Source organism: Melospiza georgiana, chromosome 14 (genome assembly GCF_028018845.1).
Source record: "Melospiza georgiana isolate bMelGeo1 chromosome 14, bMelGeo1.pri, whole genome shotgun sequence".
In the NCBI taxonomy this organism is placed as follows: domain Eukaryota; kingdom Metazoa; phylum Chordata; class Aves; order Passeriformes; family Passerellidae; genus Melospiza; species Melospiza georgiana.
The window spans coordinates 716,726-735,399 of record NC_080443.1 but is presented as its reverse complement, the minus strand read 5'-3'; the positions used below and the strand labels follow the sequence as shown (position 1 = coordinate 735,399).

At 43.6% G+C, this 18,674-nt stretch overlaps 1 protein-coding gene across 4 annotated transcripts in view; it reads left to right on the top strand.

Moving 5' to 3' along the window:
- CDH11 (cadherin 11) overlaps positions 1-18,674 on the top strand; it is an 82,982-nt gene that overhangs the window by 25,996 nt on the left and 38,312 nt on the right. For 3 of the 4 annotated variants that reach the window (XM_058033959.1, XM_058033961.1, XM_058033960.1), the window contains exon 2: positions 15,615-15,735. The exons of the other annotated variant lie outside the window; for it this stretch is intronic. The gene's annotated coding sequence lies outside the window, so the exon portion shown is untranslated. The remainder of the gene's footprint in view (positions 1-15,614; positions 15,736-18,674) is intronic. 4 annotated transcript variants of the gene reach the window in all.

Below are 18,674 nucleotides of genomic sequence, written 5' to 3'. Positions count from 1 at the left end.
ACGCAAGAATCTAACAAGCCTTTTTCCCATAACACTGGGGAACTTAAAATGCTTACATTGTTCCCTCACCCAAAGATGAAAATGAACTTGTGGGTCTTGCCTTCTGCCATGAAGCTGAGAAATTGTGGATTTAACACCAAGTGCCTGTAGAAAAAATTCATTATAAACATTTCCTAACAATTCCCAGCTTTTGATTAAAGCTATCCACCCTTGCCATTAAGGCATCAGAAAGTTTGCAGCTAAGCCTTCCTGATGGTTTTTTAATGCATCAAACTTATTTTTAACCTTTTATTTATTTGTTGCAAGCTGATGCTTTCAGGTCTCTGATGCCATTTTTTCCCTGACATCTGAATGAGTCATAAGGTGCCTTTTATTCATTGTTTTGTTATTTTTCCTGTGTTGCTGATACATCTTTTGATCTTCCTGGCTCACAAATTCTTAAGCTTGGAATTCAACTGCAAGATCAAGCACTGCAGCCTTAGACTGTTTTCACATTTTAATTTTTATTTACTTAGCCACATGAGCATTTAATTAATACTTTCCAGTTATTTCCATCAAGGTCACCAGATTCTCCATACCCTTCAATATCTTCTGTAGTCAGGGCCTTCCATCATTGTCCAATTCAGCTTTTAATTTTAAATCTCTCCCAAGTTTTAATATTTGTTATGTGGTGACCAAAAATCAGCGGGTTTTTGATTTTGTTTCCTCTGGAGTTACTGGAACTTTCTTAGAGTAACTTTCATTTTCCTGGTTGTGATCACTACTGATAACTGGATTCTGAAATTCAGCTTTTACCTTCCCTTAATGCCTCATGCATTTTATTATTGAAGAGTTTAGAATAAAAGGTAATTTTGGATAAAGGTTAAATGTAAGCGGGTAACTTTCAGGAAATGTCAACTTAATTTTAGCAAGATTATATAAACTTTTTTTGCAAAGCTTTAGAAGATGGGACGTGCTCTGGTTCTTAAGGGCTGCACAATCTCCAGCATTTCAGACAGTGACCCTCTAACCAAATTTGGGTGATAGTTTGGTTGAGACTATGAAAGCTGGATAAAAGTAACTTGTCCTTGAAGTTTTATTCAGATCATTTTTATGTCCACACAAATTTATTATGACAGATGTTTCTCCTCTGACTTATTTTAAATTTCAGAATATTTGATGATGTTCCAGCCTATAATTGCATTAAAATAAGACCTATAAGGAACTTCCTTCATCTGACTGCCAGCACAGGTGATGCACCTAGACCCTGCCTGCTGCCAGCTATGAACCCCCAAGGAAATCCTGCCTCTCTTTTCTGAACTTTCTCATCCAGAGGTTTTATTTCTTTGTGCAATTTACTTGTCAAAATTAGACATTTTCGCTGTTCTCTCATAATTCCTATAAAATTTCTGGATCCATCTCAGTCATTCATACATGATTTTCTTATAACTTTTTCCAGCAAAGTAATCTTGGGTTCCTTCTGAGGCTCCAAAATGTTGTTCAAAACCAGAGGCGTTTGTCTCCTCCTGGTTCATGTCAGTTCATGTGCTCAAGTAGATGTTAATTAACAGAACATTTTATAAATTTTATAAGAGCATAATTTCTGGATCCACTCTTCATTTTAAAAACCATGTCTGCTCTACAGCTTGGGGAAAAAAAAATAAACAGAGAGTGGCTCTTGCATCCTTGTTCCTTTTCAGCTGCTTAAAGTGCTCATTTTAAATATTGTGCTGTACAATTTACAGACAAGATTGTGGAAGGGAAAAGAGTGGCAGGAGCTCTTTTGGCTGTGAGCTGCAACCGCAGAATCCCATAATGGGTTGGGACCATAAATCCCACCCAGTGCCACCCCTGCCATGGCAGGGACACCTCCCACTGCCCCAGGCTGCTCCAGCCCCAGTGTCCAGCCTGGCCTTGGGCACTGCCAGGGATGCAGGGGCAGCCCCAGCTGCTCTGGGGACCCTGTGCCAGGGAGGAAGGGAAGAATTTCTCTCCCATGTCTGCTCTAACCCTGCCCTCCTTGAGCTTGGTGTTGCAGGAAGCCAGCAGTGAAGGAGAAAGGGGCTGTGCCTTGCCTTGGTGCTTCCCTGCCCTGCAGCTGGGTCAGGTGGGCTCCCAGTGTGGTTTTGAGGAAGTTTAATATTGTGCTGCCCTTTTCACATGACTTGAGACAAACCTGAGCTCAGCTGCTGATGTGCAATGTATTTCTCTTACCAGCCAGACCTAACGAGGCTCAGCCAGGGAGCTGCTGGGCCTTTGCTCAGCTGACTGACTGCAATGGGAGCTGAAGAACAAGACAAAGCCTTGCAAGTCTCATTTTCCTGCCTTGCAAATGCATATGTACTGCTATACATGCTGAAAACCCAGCTCATTTCATCATGTGGTTCAAAATACAAAGGTTGCATGTCCTTTAAGTGTGGGCAATAGCCTTCATTGTAGTGCTCAAATTATCTCTTCTTTTCTCCTCCTCTTTAAATCTAAGCACATATCAAATCTGTTTGATCAGATCAAGATATTATTTGTGTGGAAGGCAGTAGAAAACATTGTGAAGTATCTCAGTATTTCTCAATATCAGCTCAGCGGGTAAGCTGCTATTGCTTTAAAAATATAATGTGGAAACTATAATGAGAAAAAGTTTGGATTTGGGCCAAAAAATGTAAAACCTTTATGGTAGATTAAACTGTTTTGCAACTAAATACTGCTTTTCTCTGAAACAACCCATTCCCTCACGCAGCTAAACACTGCCATATGTTTAAATTCTTGCAGGCCTCCTAAGGCTGACCCAGAAGAAATGTCAACAAATGTTTGTGAGTCCTTGTGGCCTTGTAACATTTCCTTTAAAAAGTGAAGAATGGAACAGCAGGAGCTGTAACACTCCCCCAGAACAGACATATGAAGGCATATGGCTGACATGGGAGCCTGCTGGCTCTTCCAAGATTGCTGGCTTCATTTTTAAAGATCCTTTTTTTTTTAATTCCTCAAGACAGCTAAACTTGTCTCTCTGTTTAGTGAGTTGCTCTGCTGTGCTCAGAGCAGCGTTTGGGATGCCTGGGGTCCTGTGCAGCCCCTGCTGTGCCATGAGAGAGCCCACAGGTTGTTCCTACACGCGGCAGATGGGGAAATGCAGGGAGGGTGAGACGTGGTGGCTGTGAGCTGGGGGTGCCCCAAAGGATCTTCAGGCAGCTCTGTACACTCAGGAGCTTGGGTGGCTGGGGAGGTTTTCTCTGTAGAGCATTAACCCAGTGCTAGCTCTGGTTTTGATAATTAAAATAAATTACATTTGCTGAGCAGCGCTGAATAGTTGCACTTTCATTGCAGATGTGGGTTTATTACTTCTTAACTATAGGGTTTGAGTTTGCTGATATGGGGAAAGATCTTTAAATGTACAGGATCTCAAGTTTTTTCCAAGCCAAAATGATTTATTTGTACAAAGCCATTACACTTCCAATAGAATTTGTGCTCAAAAAAATCTTTGATGCCTTGGATCATTTTTCTTCTTCCCTGTAAATATCCTTTCCTCCAATTATTATTTTTAATTAATTGAAATATTCCTGTGCTGTTCTGAAGTAACTCCAGCCCTGGAAATCTCAATGGCACAAAGCAACCAGAAGGGTAAAACCAGGTCCACAGCTCAACTTCCAGCAGCCTGTGCTTCATCTCCCTGATAGTGTGCATTTTCCTCCCTGCTCCTAAGGCACTTGGGAACATCTGTGTCCTTAAGTCCAGCTCTGCAGGTTTTTGTGTTCTCAGAGGCTGCTCCAGGCCAGCTGGGTGAAATTGTGGATTATCACAAAGAGAAGGAAGAGAAGTGACTGTGCCTTGGGTACTCATCCAGATTTCTTTCTTCATCTTTCTGATGAAACACCAGATCTTACTCTCCAGGTTACAACTTTTGGTCACTTTTTTCTCAGTCCATTGTGCCAGATTTGTGGATGTGCAGTGCTTTAGACCCTGAAACCTTGACCTTTTGAGTTACAGCAGTGAGTGTTTCTCAATACCACAAGATATTTCTTCACAAAATATTTTGGAAGGTAATTTATGTAATTGCTCATAAAATTATACTGTCTTGATGTGGGGACTGGTGAGGTTTGTTTTCTCCGTTGTGGCTAGGGCAGTTTCTGTGCCCTGAAAGATAACATAAACCCAGCCTTTGAGTAAAATGCAAACTGTAAAAGAAAAAAATCCAACCTTTAGTGGAGTTTCTGTGGTTTTTTCCTCATGCTCTTTTTTTCTCTGGGCACTGCCGTTACAGTAATAAGAAAACAATTATGTAAAAACAATGAACATCTTGCATGAGATTGACAGAATGAATAACTAGATTTCTTTTTTTGAAAGGGAGTGGGGAAGCTTATTATTGGCGTTTGAAACCTCTCAAAAGAATTTTGTGAAGTGTTCAGCCACAATTGAGCATGCAGAATGCTGTCTGTTAGAAAGGGCTGCAGTGTAATTATCATTTCTGATAATTTCAACTGGAGAACCAGCAAGGTGTTGAAGCTGAGCTGTCCACGCTCTCAGGTAAACTCAGGGGGCTTGTTTCCCTGTAACTCCAGTTGACTCTATCTGAAAATGAAATAACAGGTTTGTTTAGCCATGTTGAGCTGTCAAGTACTCATAAGTCTCACGAACTCGAAGCTGATAGCACAGACACGAGTGTGTGTTTATGTTCTCCAAGTGGAGAGCTCACCAAATTGAACATTAAGTGTGCAGACAGCTTCAGTTTGGCTCAGTTCCACAGCACACATATGGAAAAAGGTTGGCTCCCTGAAGAAATAATTATATGGCCATCTCATTCTGGGTTTAGAGCATCTCGGCGTTGGCAGTGCGAGATGCTCCCCTCCCCTGCCGGCCGCTCCCAAGCCCGGCGATAATTGCTGTCTGCAGCTCCCGGAGCTGAGGCGCAGAGCCCGCGGTGACAGAGCTGCTGTTGGCAGATGGCACCTCAGCCAGCCCCGTGCTGTCGCCGTGCCAGGGCTGGGGGAGCAGCTCTGCTCACAGCGCTGTGCCCCTGTGCCCGGGCACACCGTGCCGGCTGAGCCAGCGCCAGCTCAACCCGCAGCTCGGGCGGGAGGAGCTCACATCTGCCCGCTGTGCCCTCTGGAGACACTCCCAACAAAGCTGCCCAAGGCCACCCAGAATGGCCTGGAACATTCTTCCACCCCTGGCCAATTCAGCTGAAAAGGAAAAATGCTGTGGGAGAATTATTGCACTTATCTATTTTAGACAAGCCTTTGGCAAACAGGCTTCTCTGTGCTTTTGGGGAGAGTCACATTTCTGCAGAGCTGGTAAAGTGACTCCATTATTATAAAGTTATCTTTGACTTCTATTAGTAATTAGAATCATGGAATCATAAAATTATTTAGCCTGGACAAGCCCTCCCAGCCCACGGAGTGCCAGCTGTGCCCGATGCCCACCCTGTCCCCAGCCCAGAGCCCTGAGTGCCACCTCCAGCCCTTCCTGGGACACCCCCAGGGATGGGCACTGCAAACCCCCCTGGGCAGCCCCTGCCAGGGCCTGAGCCCCCTTTCCATGGGGAAATTCCTGCTGTGCCCACCCTGAGCTGCCCTGGCCCAGCCTGAGGCCGTTCCCTCTGCTCCTGTCCCTGTTCCCTGAGCACAGCCCGACCCCCCGGCTGTGCCCTCCTGTCAGGAGCTGTGCAGAGCCACAAGGGCCCCTGAGCCTCCTTTGCTCCAGGCTCAGCCGCTGCCCAGCCCCCAGGGAGGTTATTTACATGCAGTCTTCCTTTTTCTCTAGGCATGCTAACACTGGGCACTCCTTGCTCAGCCCCAAAAAAGCCACTGAAACTTAGGGAGTAGCTGTGCTTCTGCAATCTGGTGAAACAGTGGAGACAGGTTCTCAGCATTTAGCCAGTGAGGGTGCTTGCTTCCTTAGTGTTGTTTTCTGTTTCATCTTTGTTTTGTTTTGGTTTTTTTTTAATGATCCTTTTATTTTCCTAAATAGATCCTCTTGCTGGTTGAATATAAGTTTACCACATGATTGCAGCGGTACCCTGGAGCTCATTTATTGTTATTTAAAGAACTGCCTACAGCACCTAGGACTATCTCCACCAGGCAATGTCACTGACAGACACCAGCAGGAATTTTTCCCTAATTGTGCAGTTTCTCTGGAATATGCAGAGCACTTGCACTGTTATTGTTTGGTTGTGTGTATTTCTACTTCACAACCATTGTTTGGAAGAAACCTCCTAATGCACTTGCTTGTAGCTTGTTATAATTACACCACAGAAAATTAAAGCTTTGAGTGGCATAATGAAGAGCAGACAAATGCTAAATATTAATATTGTCAACTATTCTGGTTCGTTTTGGCTGTGAACTTTGGTGTTATGAAAATGTCATTACCTGCTGCAGCTGAAATGCAGATATGTGCTCAAGTTACAGCTCCAAGAACAGATGGGAAGGCAGGTTAGCAAATAACAAAGTAACTCCATAAAAAATATTAGTGTATTGTAATTTCTGCAGTGATATCCTGAAATGATTGGTGGTGGAAAATCATGTCATCCTTGCTATAAATATTGCTGAAATTCTGCAAAACTCTATTAGTTGTGAGTAGGAACTGCACAGCAGGCATTAAGAAATGCTCCTAGTCCTTTCTCATCTCCCAAGTTCTTACTCACTAAGTATTGAGCTCTGTTTTTAATGGATATTTCTTAATTTTATTAGATATTTCTTAAAAATTATATACATATATATAATATACATAAAAATATATATTTGTGTATATATTATATACAAATAAATGATATTATTACAGTATCAAAATATCAATTGCTCAGTACTGTTAAGTCCTGAAAACTGAGCCAGTTTTACCAGTTGAAGAAGATCTGGGGGTTGTTTTCCTTTTTGAATCAGTACTGTTTATCTTGTCTGTCTGCACTTCTTCAGGCTTTCTTTTGTCCACACTTAAAGACTGCTTCATGGACAAATTAATGTTCTTGACATTGCCTTGCCCTTGATTGAGAAGCCAAGTGTGTAATGTCCTTTGAGGAAACACAAAAGGAAATGAGGAAAAGCCAGTGAGGAAGGACAGAGACAGAATGGCTTCTGGGTGACCTAAAATGAATTTACAATCCATTTTCCCTTCCTGCCACCCTCCCTAGATCTAGACAAGCTGTGACCTCTGGGAGTCTGGGAGGAGAATGGAATAGGAATAGGCAGAGGGATATATTTGGTCCAGAAATAAGAGTGAATGAAACTTTTTTAAAAGCCTTACAAATGTTTGAAGAGTCATTGCAGGGTTTGCAATAGGGTCCCCAGAATGAATAATGAATCTTCCTGGGCTGACAGAGATATTCAGTGAGTTGAATGAGGCTCACAGAAATTCAGAAGCATCAGATCTCTGGGGTGGCTTTGAACAACTCCTCTTTTCTTTATTTATTAATAAAAGGAAGAAGGCAGGAAAAAATGTCCCTGAGACCAAAGAATTCTGTCTCTCTTGAGTCTCTTGGACAGACTCTGAACTATTCTCCTTTATGGTATCTCTGATGTCCCAGAATTATTCTTCCTTGGGTGTCTCCAGTGGACCTGGAACCAGCAGGATGATTTTGTAGAACATTTATATAAAGATTTTTTCCAAAGGTTAGTTGAATTTATTTTCTGTGCTGAGTGTCCCCTACAGCTTGACTAATGGGGGCATTCAGCATATACTTCAGTGGCTCTCAATTTTTAGGTTTTCTTTTCAGATCACTAGAAGAGATTGATAAAAGAGAGCAGAAGAAAGCCAGAGGAAAGAAATAGAGAACAGCCTTCTGAAAGATAATATAAATAGAGCACCAAATGCTAGTGAAGACAGCCTCTGGTACGGATTTGCTCTAGAGGAAGGATCTGGCCATTCATGTTTAGTGGAAGAAAAGCACCAAAGAATAGGAAAATGGCAAGGGGAGGATGCAAACCAGAAAAAAGCCCCCAAAACTGTAGGGCAAATTTGCTATAAAAATCTTTCAGTGCCGACAAGCTCCCAATCCGTGGTGTCTGACATCTGCTGCCAGTGGAAGCTGAGCTCCAGTGTGACTCAGAAGGCTTCAGAGCAGCTCTGTGTGCCTGCTGCACTGGCAGGAACTGATTTGGTATGCTCTGCATGTAGAATTTGCTTTTCCAAGAGAGAATATATACGAGCCTTTTACTGGTAGCGGCTCAAGAACAAAGGTTTGAGATAATCTGCTAGACAATGAAAATAAAAAGTCAAGTTTTTAGAGTACAAATGAAGTGCTTTTTCCACATGTAGGTCATTTGAATTATATAGAGTGTGGTACATAGAAATATTTATTTAAGCATTAAGAACTTGTATAATTTTAAATTCATATTTTTTTACATGCATATACATCTCTATAAGTGTGTATGCACAAAAGGTCTGTAGCTGCTTGCTGTGGATCCAAAATGCTTCCAAATTTAGATTTTAGAGGAAGCTCAGGGAAGTTGGAAACATTGAAACAGAGGGCTTGATTTATGATATTTAAAATGACAGAACACACCTGCCTGCAGGCCTCCCAACCCACTTGTATTCCTGGTACCTGGGTAGGACAGGGCTGCAGCAGCATGAGGATAATTAATACAGACTTCCCCCTCCAGGGCCCATCGTTTGCCTCCAGGCCCTGGTGACCCAAAAGCAAGAAAAAGCTGATAAAGTCATATTGTGTGGGTGAGCACAGCACTGGGCACTCATGTGATTTGCAGGGGGATTTTGGAGGGAGGTTAATTTGTTCCTTGTGAGCCCACATGAACCTTTTCTGTCCTGCTGGGTAATTTGGCCTCAGATGGGTGACATTTGGGCTTTAGTCTGCAGACTGTTAGCACCCTGCAAAGCACTGAGATGTGGTTTTGTCTCTCAGGAGGGCACACAGCTGCTCTGCTCCTGAGCTTCCTTGCTGCCTGGTTGGTGCTCTCCCAGCTGGGTGCTGGGCTGTGGGTTTGGCAGAGCTGCTCTGCCCTCCTGGCTCCCTGTCTGTGCCACAGCAGTGTGGGTGGACAAGGGTTGGGAGCACCAGGGGAAATGTTTGGGCAGAATATAAAGTCAGAACAGTTCATAAGAAAGCGAATCAGGCTGTTAACCTGCTTAGAGCAGAACCTTGTCTGTGTGAAACCTTCTCTGCAGCCCTCACGTGTTGTCCTGCACAAGGCATCCCCCTCGAGTGGAGAGGTGCTTTCCTCCTGGACAAAGGTACAGGACTGTACAACATTTGAGCCAGATTCTGGTTTTGATCCTCATTTTATGTCAGGCTTCTTGTGTTGAGAAGGGCTCCTCCAGGCTGTGTGCGGACACAGGCATCAGCTGTGCCCTGCCTCGGACGCAGAAGGCAGCAGAACCATCTCAGGTGCTGCAGGGACAGTGTGTGCTCCTGTCCTGCTGCTCAGGAGTGGGCACGGGGCAGGAAAAACACCCCAGCTCTGAAATCAGAGTTATTTATTTACCCTGGGCTGCCTACAGACCTGTCACTGGGGGTGTGTGGGGAAGGCAGGTTATCCAAACTGCTCTTCTGTCCTTTCTGCTGCAATTCTTGCCCTTTGCTTTGTTCCACACCTCTGCACCTGACCATATTTCAGCACAAGATGGAACCCTTACATGTCCATGTCCACACAGGGACCTTGGTCATGCTGCTGGTGTCAGCTGTGGACATTAATTAAGTGACAGCCTTAACAACCTAAATGAATTTTGAATTTGGAGCTGCTTTGGGCGGTGCAGTTGGACCAGGTGTCCTCCAGAGCCCCTTCCCATCTGAACTGTCCTGGGCTGCTCTGTTGGTTGCTGACTGTGGGATTCCCATTGCTTGGCTCAGCTGCCTGCAATCAGAGGGAAAAACAGTTTCTCCTCAAGGTGATTCCAAGCATGAGCTTATTTCCTTGCTAAGATAATGGCTAGCACAGGCGCAATTTCTACACAGCCAAGGAAAATCACCCTGGCCAAGGCCCCCAGATCTGAGTTCTCCAGAAGGGTTAAAATAATCCCTGTTGTATGCTGAGACTTAAACCCCAGTGCAGATCCATTTTTTTATACCTAAACAGAGATTACTCTATATAAAAATATGGTGTGGTGCTGTGGTGTGTATTAGGGCTAGAATAAAACTCAGAGAGCTGACAGGAAGCAGGTTTTGTTGAAACTGTGTTGCTGAAATGCAAATTGCAGAAATAATCATAATAATTTCATGCAAATTATATTTATACAGATGATCCAGCTTCAGGAGAAAGGGGAGTTTGGGTAGTGCATAGCACAGAGTAGCAAACACCAAAAACAGCATCGGGGAAGTCAAGTGTAAACTTTATTTTAAGACAGAACTTATACCTACATCTTTAGAACAGTTAATTATTCAGTGAGGAGAGAAGTGAGAGAAGAAATGGGGAAGCTCTGCACCCAAACAGCAGAGATCCTCAGCTGGCATGTGGGAGCTCTGAGTTTTATATGGATTCATGCATTTTTCAGAGGTGAAATGTTTTATAGTGTGCCTTTGCTCACTTTCAGCAATGGCTCCAAGGTTAAGTGACATGTGGCAGGGCCAGACTGCAATTCATGATAGAACCATGGAAAGCTCACATATTCCTAAACCTTTGTGATTGTGAGCTCAAAGCTGCATAATTTTTATTTTAAATTACATTAGCTTCTTTTCTTTTTCTTTTTGTTAATTTTACCATTATTGATGTTGTTTATTGCATACATTCTGAATATTTAATACGAGTAATCTGTTTCATAGGTTATGAATACTTGCATTTTTTGTAGGCTTGTAATAATTAATCACAGGGGGGAAAAAGCCCTAGAGCCACGCAGTCCATTGGCTTGGGCTGTGTAAAAACTTTGTTCCTATATTGGATTTGAATAAGTAGTTTATGATCAATAATTCAGTCAAGAAGTTTTGACTTCTCCAGGTTTTAATTCAGCCATGCAGATGTCTCTGGCACTTTGAATATGATCAGCACTCTTTGCTTAAGCAATAATTTAGATTATTAGGGTTTTTCTTTAATCATTGTGTGTGGTGTCAGTTGTGTTTCCATAGGCACTTCTCCAGCAAATTGTAATCAAATAACTATTTATGTGGAAACCTGAGGCAATGGAGTTCTGTGTTAGAAATGCTTTTTGAAGTGTCATATTTATGGAATATTTTAGTCTCTTTCAGTCAGTTCTGTGATATTTACCAGAATTTTCATTGGGCTGAAAAGAGTTGCAAAAATCTGGCACCATTTCATTTCAGAAACTCATCCCTGATGCTTTTGGATTTCTCTGTAAGTGGGACCTAAACATATGTAGTTAGAAATCTACAGTTTAAATCCTTTTGTGATTGTGAGCAATTTGTCTCTATTTCATTAAACTCTCAGATATGCTCCCAAGTTTATTTCTGGAACTGCTCTCCTGGAAATATTTAATTTTAGGGGTACAGTGGATGCAATTTTTCTCCAATTTGAGATTGTTGTGGATTTCTAATATTTTTCATCTCTTTTGATAAGAGTAATGTACCTGGGTGTTTTTTAGAGGGACAAATGTGTGTGCAGCGCATCAGGAAAAGGGAAAATGAAAATTAACAGAGGTTTGGGGTTGTTTTGGGTTTCCTCGGCATAAATTTGCGTATTTTGCGTGCGCCTCGATTGTATTGGTTTATTCACTTTGCCAAATGGCCCACAAAGCTGTGAATATTTATTTAGTGCTGTTCCTAATAGTTTTTCTAATAGGGAATTATTTGGGTACAATGAAAGACATTTGTAAATGAAGCAGATAAGCGCTTTGGCAGACAAGGAGTGTTTTGTCCAACACAAGAATTCTATTGTCCACTGCTTTAGTTGTCAAGTGCCTGGGGAGCCCAGGATTTATGGTGATGTTACAATGGCCCTTTCAGAGGGACTCTAAGAAGCTGTGAGATTCTGTTCCTCTGCTTTTCAGACTCCCAAACCTTTTTGTGGGGCTGGGACAATGCCGGATTCAGGGGCTGCCCGGGCGCTCTCCCACTGGCCTTATGCGGTGATTTCCCCGGACAATGGGCCGCTCTCCCATGGGCACTGTGCGGTGATTTCCCCAGGACAATGGGCCGCTCTCCCACGGGCACTGTGCGGTGATTTCCCCGGGACAATGGGCCGCTCTCCCACCCGCACTGTGCGGTGATTTCCCCGGACAATGGGCCGCTCTCCCATGGGCACTGTGCGGTGATTTCCCCGGACAATGGGCCCTGCTCCCACCCGCACTGTGCGGTGATTTCCCCGGACAATGGGCCGCTCTCCCACCCGCACTGTGCGATGATTCCCCGGACAATGGGCCACTCTCCCACGGGCACTGTGCGGTGATTTCCCGGGACAATGGGCCGCTCTCCCACCCGCACTGTGCGGTGATTTCCCCGGACAATGGGCCGCTCTCCCACGGGCACTGTGCGGTGATTTCCCCGGACAATGGGCCCTGCTCCCACCAGCACTGTGCGGTGATTTCCCCGGACAATGGGCCGCTCTCCCACTGGCCTTATGCGGTGATTTCCCTGGGACAATGGGCCCTGCTCCCACCCGCACTGTGCGGTGATTCCCCGGGACAATGGGCCCTGCTCCCACGGGCACTGTGCGGTGATTCCCCGGGACAATGGGCCCTGCTCCCACGGGCACTGTGCGGTGATTTCCCCGGACAATGGGCCGCTCTCCCACCAGCACTGTGCGGTGATTTCCCCGGACCATGGGCCGCTCTCCCACGGGCACTGTGCGGTGATTCCCCGGGACAATGGGCCGCTCTCCCACGGGCACTGTGCGGTGATTTCCCCGGACAATGGGCCGCTCTCCCACGGGCACTGTGCGGTGATTTCCCTGGGACAATGGGCCCTGCTCCCATGGGCACTGTGCCGTGATTTCTTTGGGGCACTGTGCGGTGATTTCCCCCGGACAATGGGGACAATGGGCACAATGGGGACAATGGGGACAATGGGCCGCTCCTGCCCCGCTCCCGCCGCCCTCAGAGCGGCCCCGCCTTTGCTCGGCATCCCTGGCCCTGAGCTGCGGCTCCTTCCCCACAACAACCCTTGTCAGGCCGTGTGCTGTTAAGAGACACTGTGACAAATCTCTTTCGAGCATTGCAACTGGTTAATGGATTTATTTTTAAAGTTTTCTTGTGCTTGTAATTGGACTTTGAAACTGTAAATACAGCAGTTGGAGGCCCTTGGCTTTTTGCCCTTTTGTAAGCGTTATAAAGTTATTAGAACTCCTGAAGGCATATTCAGCTGCAGAGGAAACAGGAAAATAAAAATGTTATACAATAAGTAATAGGCATCTGATGAATGAAATGGTAAGAGGAAGTAAATAGGTATCTGACACCTAAATATCAATTACTCAAACTGTTCTGTCTACAGTCACAAGGATGGAAATAGTCTCAAACTATATTTTTAATGAAAATTGACATCTGGAGGAGTTTCTCCTTGCTTGATGTTAATATGAAGATTTATTTACTTCTAATAATGATTAATGCTACAAAAAGTATCATTTTGAATCCCCTGATATTTGCTGAACTGCAGTGTGACTGCAGAATAGAGGCTGTGATTGGCAGTGAAATGATCATTTGCCATTTATTATCTTTTCTTCTTTGAGATGCTTGCAGCCCAGCCCACTCTGGTTCCATGACTGGTGCCTTTGCTGGTGGCCCGGTGGGTGCAGGCAATGGAGCTGCAGGTCAGGTGGGGACTGGCAGTGTTATCTAATCTCTGAGGCTTTTAAAGACGAAAGAGCTTAAAAAATTGGATGGTAGGGATATTAGGGAGGATATTTTGAGAAGTCCTTATCCAAGCAAATTCAAGTGTCTCAGGCATAAAGGAGTCTTGGGCTGTAAAGTCGTCCATAAAGATGTTGTTTCCTGTAAAGATATCGAACAAATTCTCAAAATGAGGGAGTTTATTCAGTTTTAGTCATTCATATGAATTGTGAATTAGTTCAAAAGGGTCCTTTATTTAAAAAAAATACTTGCAAAATGAATATATTTCAAAGTGCCATAGGTACTTCATAGCATGAATGTGTGGAGTACTTTTACCAACCAAGTGCTTTTATATTAGTGGCTCAGTCATCACACAAATCATCACTTCACAGAGCTTAACCTTAGCAAAATGCACTGTCTAGGAATGTGCTTTTATGGCACATGTATCCCAAGTTTTTAAAAAAGACTCAATGTATTTGCAGTCGTGAGGGGCCACAGAAGCCACATGAATTTATTTACTCCTTTGGTGGAGCAAGAGTGAAATATGTTTGTGCAATACTGGATATAAAATAGCCAGTCAATGCCTGTTTCCTTTTCAACACTTGTGCTGAGAACTCTGAAATTCCACCTGTGCTGCTGAACTGTTTTTTTGCAATTAAAACTCGATTGGTTTAACAGGGGTGAAAAGTGGGTATAAAATGAAGGATTGATACAGATGAGGTATCATCAGCAATTAAACACTACAGAAAATTACTGACTTGGATCTATCAGCCCAAATTACAGAGGCTATTTCTTAATAATTAAATAATTCGTTCTAGAAATTTTCTAGAACTAATTATTCTAGAAACATTATTTTCTAGAAATTATTTTCTAGAAATTAGTTCTAGAAATTTGGAGGTACTAGGGAATCTAGCCTAGTTTCCTTGGCTGGAATGGATCGTAGTGCTGGAATTTAGTTAGGGCTGTGTCTATCAAGGTCTCAAATGAACCTCAGGAATTCAGTGTCTGTACCAGTAGGGAACAACAGATCACACTGAGTATTTCCTTTGCATTCAATCACATTAATTATATTTTATCTATATTTTACTTGTGTGGGGACATTGTCAGAAACACCTGGGATGATGAGGTGTGAAATGATGAGGTGTGCGGATGACTGCTCTGGGAAATTGTGACCATCCTTAATGTACCAATTTAAATTCAAGACTTGTCATGAGAAATGATTCAGCAGGTTTCTTTTTTGTTCTTGCTCCCTTTGTCCAGACTGACTCAGCTTCCTGCTCTATTTATGAAAGAATTGTAACTACTGAAACAGCTGTAGATGAACTTCTTACAGGCACAGGCGCCTCTTATGTGTTTGGGGTTTTTTTGGGTTTGTGATTTTTTTGGTGGGTTTTATTTTGTTTTGTTTTTTGTCTTCTCTTATGTATTTTTTCACTACTGTAGTGGCAGTTCCACTTCCTAAAATAATCTTCTCTCTTTTCCATCATAATGATAAACCCACTAATTTTCTAATATGCCTTTAGAGCACTTAGAAATGTTCAAAGCACATCTTGCTGGTTAATGGCATCTGCAGCTGTTCCTTTTTTCACTGCAGTGTGTCTTGTCTTGGATAACATTGCCAGAACAGATTTTTTCCATAGATAACACAAAAGAGATGTGAAAGAATTTTGATATGGCCTCAAGCATTTTAGTTATGGGAACATTGTAGCAAAAGTGAGTCTTAAATATTCCAGGTTGGACAGGGCTGGGATGGTGGGAGGTGTCCCTGCCCATGGCAGGGGTGGCACTGGCTTATCTTTAAGGTCCTTTCCAAACCTGGACTTCTGTGATTCTAGGTAAAAGCAATTTATTAATTATAAATAGTACTTAATTGCTTGTCTTTAGACTCTCTTTAGGCCGCTGTGGTAGTTTATAGGCCAGGCTTCAGTTTCCTTTTTTATGGTCCCACCAATAGTTTGGATTTCAAATGTCCTTTTCCTTCTTTGCAGCCAGAGTGAAGTAGTGGCTGAGTGGCAGCAGAGCGCTGACAGGTGTCACAGCTCCTGAGGTGCCATTTCAGATGTGTGGAATATGCTACATCAACTGGCAGCAGGTTTCCAGTGGGTGAAGGTGAGTCCTGCATCCAGCCCTGTCATCTCCTGAGGGATGTCAGGGGTCCATGGCTGGCACCTTGTTTCTGTAGTGTCTACAGTGTTTGTGCAGTATGGGGAACATTTCTGCAGGCACTGATCCCTCAGAGAGTTTAACTAGAGCTCCTGATAGCTGTCAGCTGTAGGACACAGACCATCCTTCTACCTCTGTACAGCACAGTTTGATAAGGGACACGTTTTGAATCCCTTCTGTTGAATTTCTTGTTTTAAACATCAAAGTATCACTTGAAAACTCACAGCAGCAGAACGCTGAGGAACAGGAATGTAAGAATTTTTCTGATATTTAGGTTTGCAGCTGGAAGCGATCAGTCAAACAGGTTCATACTTTCCTTATTCTAGTGAGTGATTAATTCCACATTTGGACTCTTTCTCTGATATTTTGTGCAATCTGTTGAGCTCAGTATAACCGCTCAGACTTGGGTTAGGAAAGTAACTTCATGGTGACCCTTAGGCTTCAGAGCAGGTGGAAAGTGTGGAAGTGTAGAGTTTAGGAAACTAGACATAAAACTAGTTGGATCTGCTGCTCTGATGCCTTTAATTGTTCAAATCGTCTGGGACTTTCAGTTGTGCTGTTGCTGCAATTCCACAGAGGTGAGAATTGCTCATTTACAGGAGTGTCCATTGTTTGTTTCTAAGTTTAACACAGAAACAGATTAGGTGTAATAGATAATAAACATCTAATCACTGTCATTTATATAGAATCAAAGGCACGAGCCCACCTGAATCATGTGGGATAAAAAGTACAGCGCCAGGATATAAAAGTTCTTTGTCTTGCTGACTCATTCACACTTTCTACATTCAATTCACTCAGGTCCTGCTTGACAGACACTTAATTTCAGTGAAAATCCCTTAAATGACAATTATCTTATTTCTGGCAGCCAAATGAACCAACACTTCAACGTCCTTGTGAGCAGCTCTATGGGCTGTGTGTGTGTGCTGTGCTCAGATCTGGGGAGGGGACAGCAGCAGCCAGGCTGGGTGACACCAGCAGCACGGGGCTGAATTAACTCTGAGCAATGGCAGAGCTCAGCAGGGCAGATTCTGGTCCTGTCTGAACACAAAAGCCACAATTGCAAACAGTGCTCAGCTCTTGTTCAAATCCAGTTTCTCAACAGAAATATTCTAAAGAGGGTTTGGTTTGAGGACGTCCTAGGTTTCAAATTCATTCCTGGGTATTAAAAAGACGTAGAGAAAATATCTGAAATTAGTTCTGCATGTCTCTGCTCCATGCACAGTTACATGAATTTTCTCACCACAGTTTTGCCTCTTTTGGTATTTTCTAATATCTCAGTTCATGGTTTAGTTCAGGCCTCTTTCTACTCCACTTGTTCTTGACTTCAGAGCTACTTCCAAACAGACTTAAATTTTAGAAATTAAAGGACTGTGAGGAATAAGCTTAAAGGAAAACAGCCCATCACTCTCACTAGAGTGTGAGATCAGTGAACTTTAACTGGGTCTCTACCCAAGTTTGATCTGACAAAGTGTTGTCTTTTTTTTCATGGACCTCTTTGCATTTCAGAGTTAAAGCAAATAATTTGTGAAAGAAAGCTTCCTGCAGAGAGACTGTGGGATGTTCCCTCTGCTTGGAGTGTGAAGTGTCTCCCTGCAAATGAGGAGGAACAAGAGCTGCTTTTGTTGATTATCATGTAAACCTGTGACTCCATATGCTTCCTAAATTCTCTTCCCTTCTTTTGAAGGATCTTTCTTAAATTACTTCCAGCTGTGCCTATTCAGGAATGCAAATTTCCTGTTACAGTATCTGGATAATGACAAGAGTTGAGAAGGTAAAATATTCATGTTTAACTATTGTTCATGGAACAAAGAGCAGCGGGGCAGACAGCAAGGCCCTGCTGAGCTGCTGGGGGCTGTGACACAGCCTTGGCTCAGTCACTGCAGAAGGTGACCAGGGAGCTACAGGAACTGGGAATATCCTGACTGGACATTTTCTTCCTGTGCTGCATGGATTTTCTATAGTGAATTTCAAGAGAGATTGAGGATAAGCACAACAGATACACTTCCCTATGATTATACTACTCTGTAAAGCATCCCACAGGAATAAAGGGTCCTCAGGACCCCAAAGAACAATACTCTCATAGAATCATAAAATCAGGGAATCCCAGAGTTGGGCTGGGACCTTAAATCCCACCCAGTGCCACCCCTGCCATGGCAGGGACCCCTCCCACTGCCCCAGGCTGCTCCAGCCCCAGTGTCCAGCCTGGCCTTGGGCACTGCCAGGGATCCAGGGGCAGCCCCAGCTGCTCTGGGCACCCTGTGCCAGGGCCTGCCCATCCTGCCAGGGAACAATTCCTCATTCCCAATACCTGACTGAATTCCCCCCTGTCAGTGTGAAGCCCTTGCCCCTGGCACTGCAGCTCTTGGTGCAGAGCCCCTCTCCAGCCCCTCTCTCTCCCTGCAGCCCCCTCAGGTCCTGGAAGGTTGTGATGAGTTCCTCAGATGGGATGAGAAACTGAAGTTCACTTCCTAAATCCATAAATTAGTGCTGTATAATGCATACTTTGCCTCTTTCATGTGTAATATTTCATTCTTATCTAGAAAGACCATAATGGGAAAACCAGGCTGTTCACAATGCACAGAGCACATCTTGGAATGAAATTCCTCTATAGTTTTGTTTTTGCACAGATGGCACGTGGAAAGAAAATTAATTTTCCTTTGGAATCCCTGTCCTGCATGTTGAACCCAGGCTACAAGTCAGAGCAGAGTGTTCCCTCTCCAGGTGCCTTTTATCCTGTCTCACATCTTCACTTCGCTTCTCTACAAATATCCACTTCTGTAGGTTTTTAAAACCTAAATTTTGAATTCTCAGTGTCAGCCCACAGAACAGACACTCAGTGTACCTGCAGGATTAGCTCGTTACATGTATTTTAGGATGGATATTAG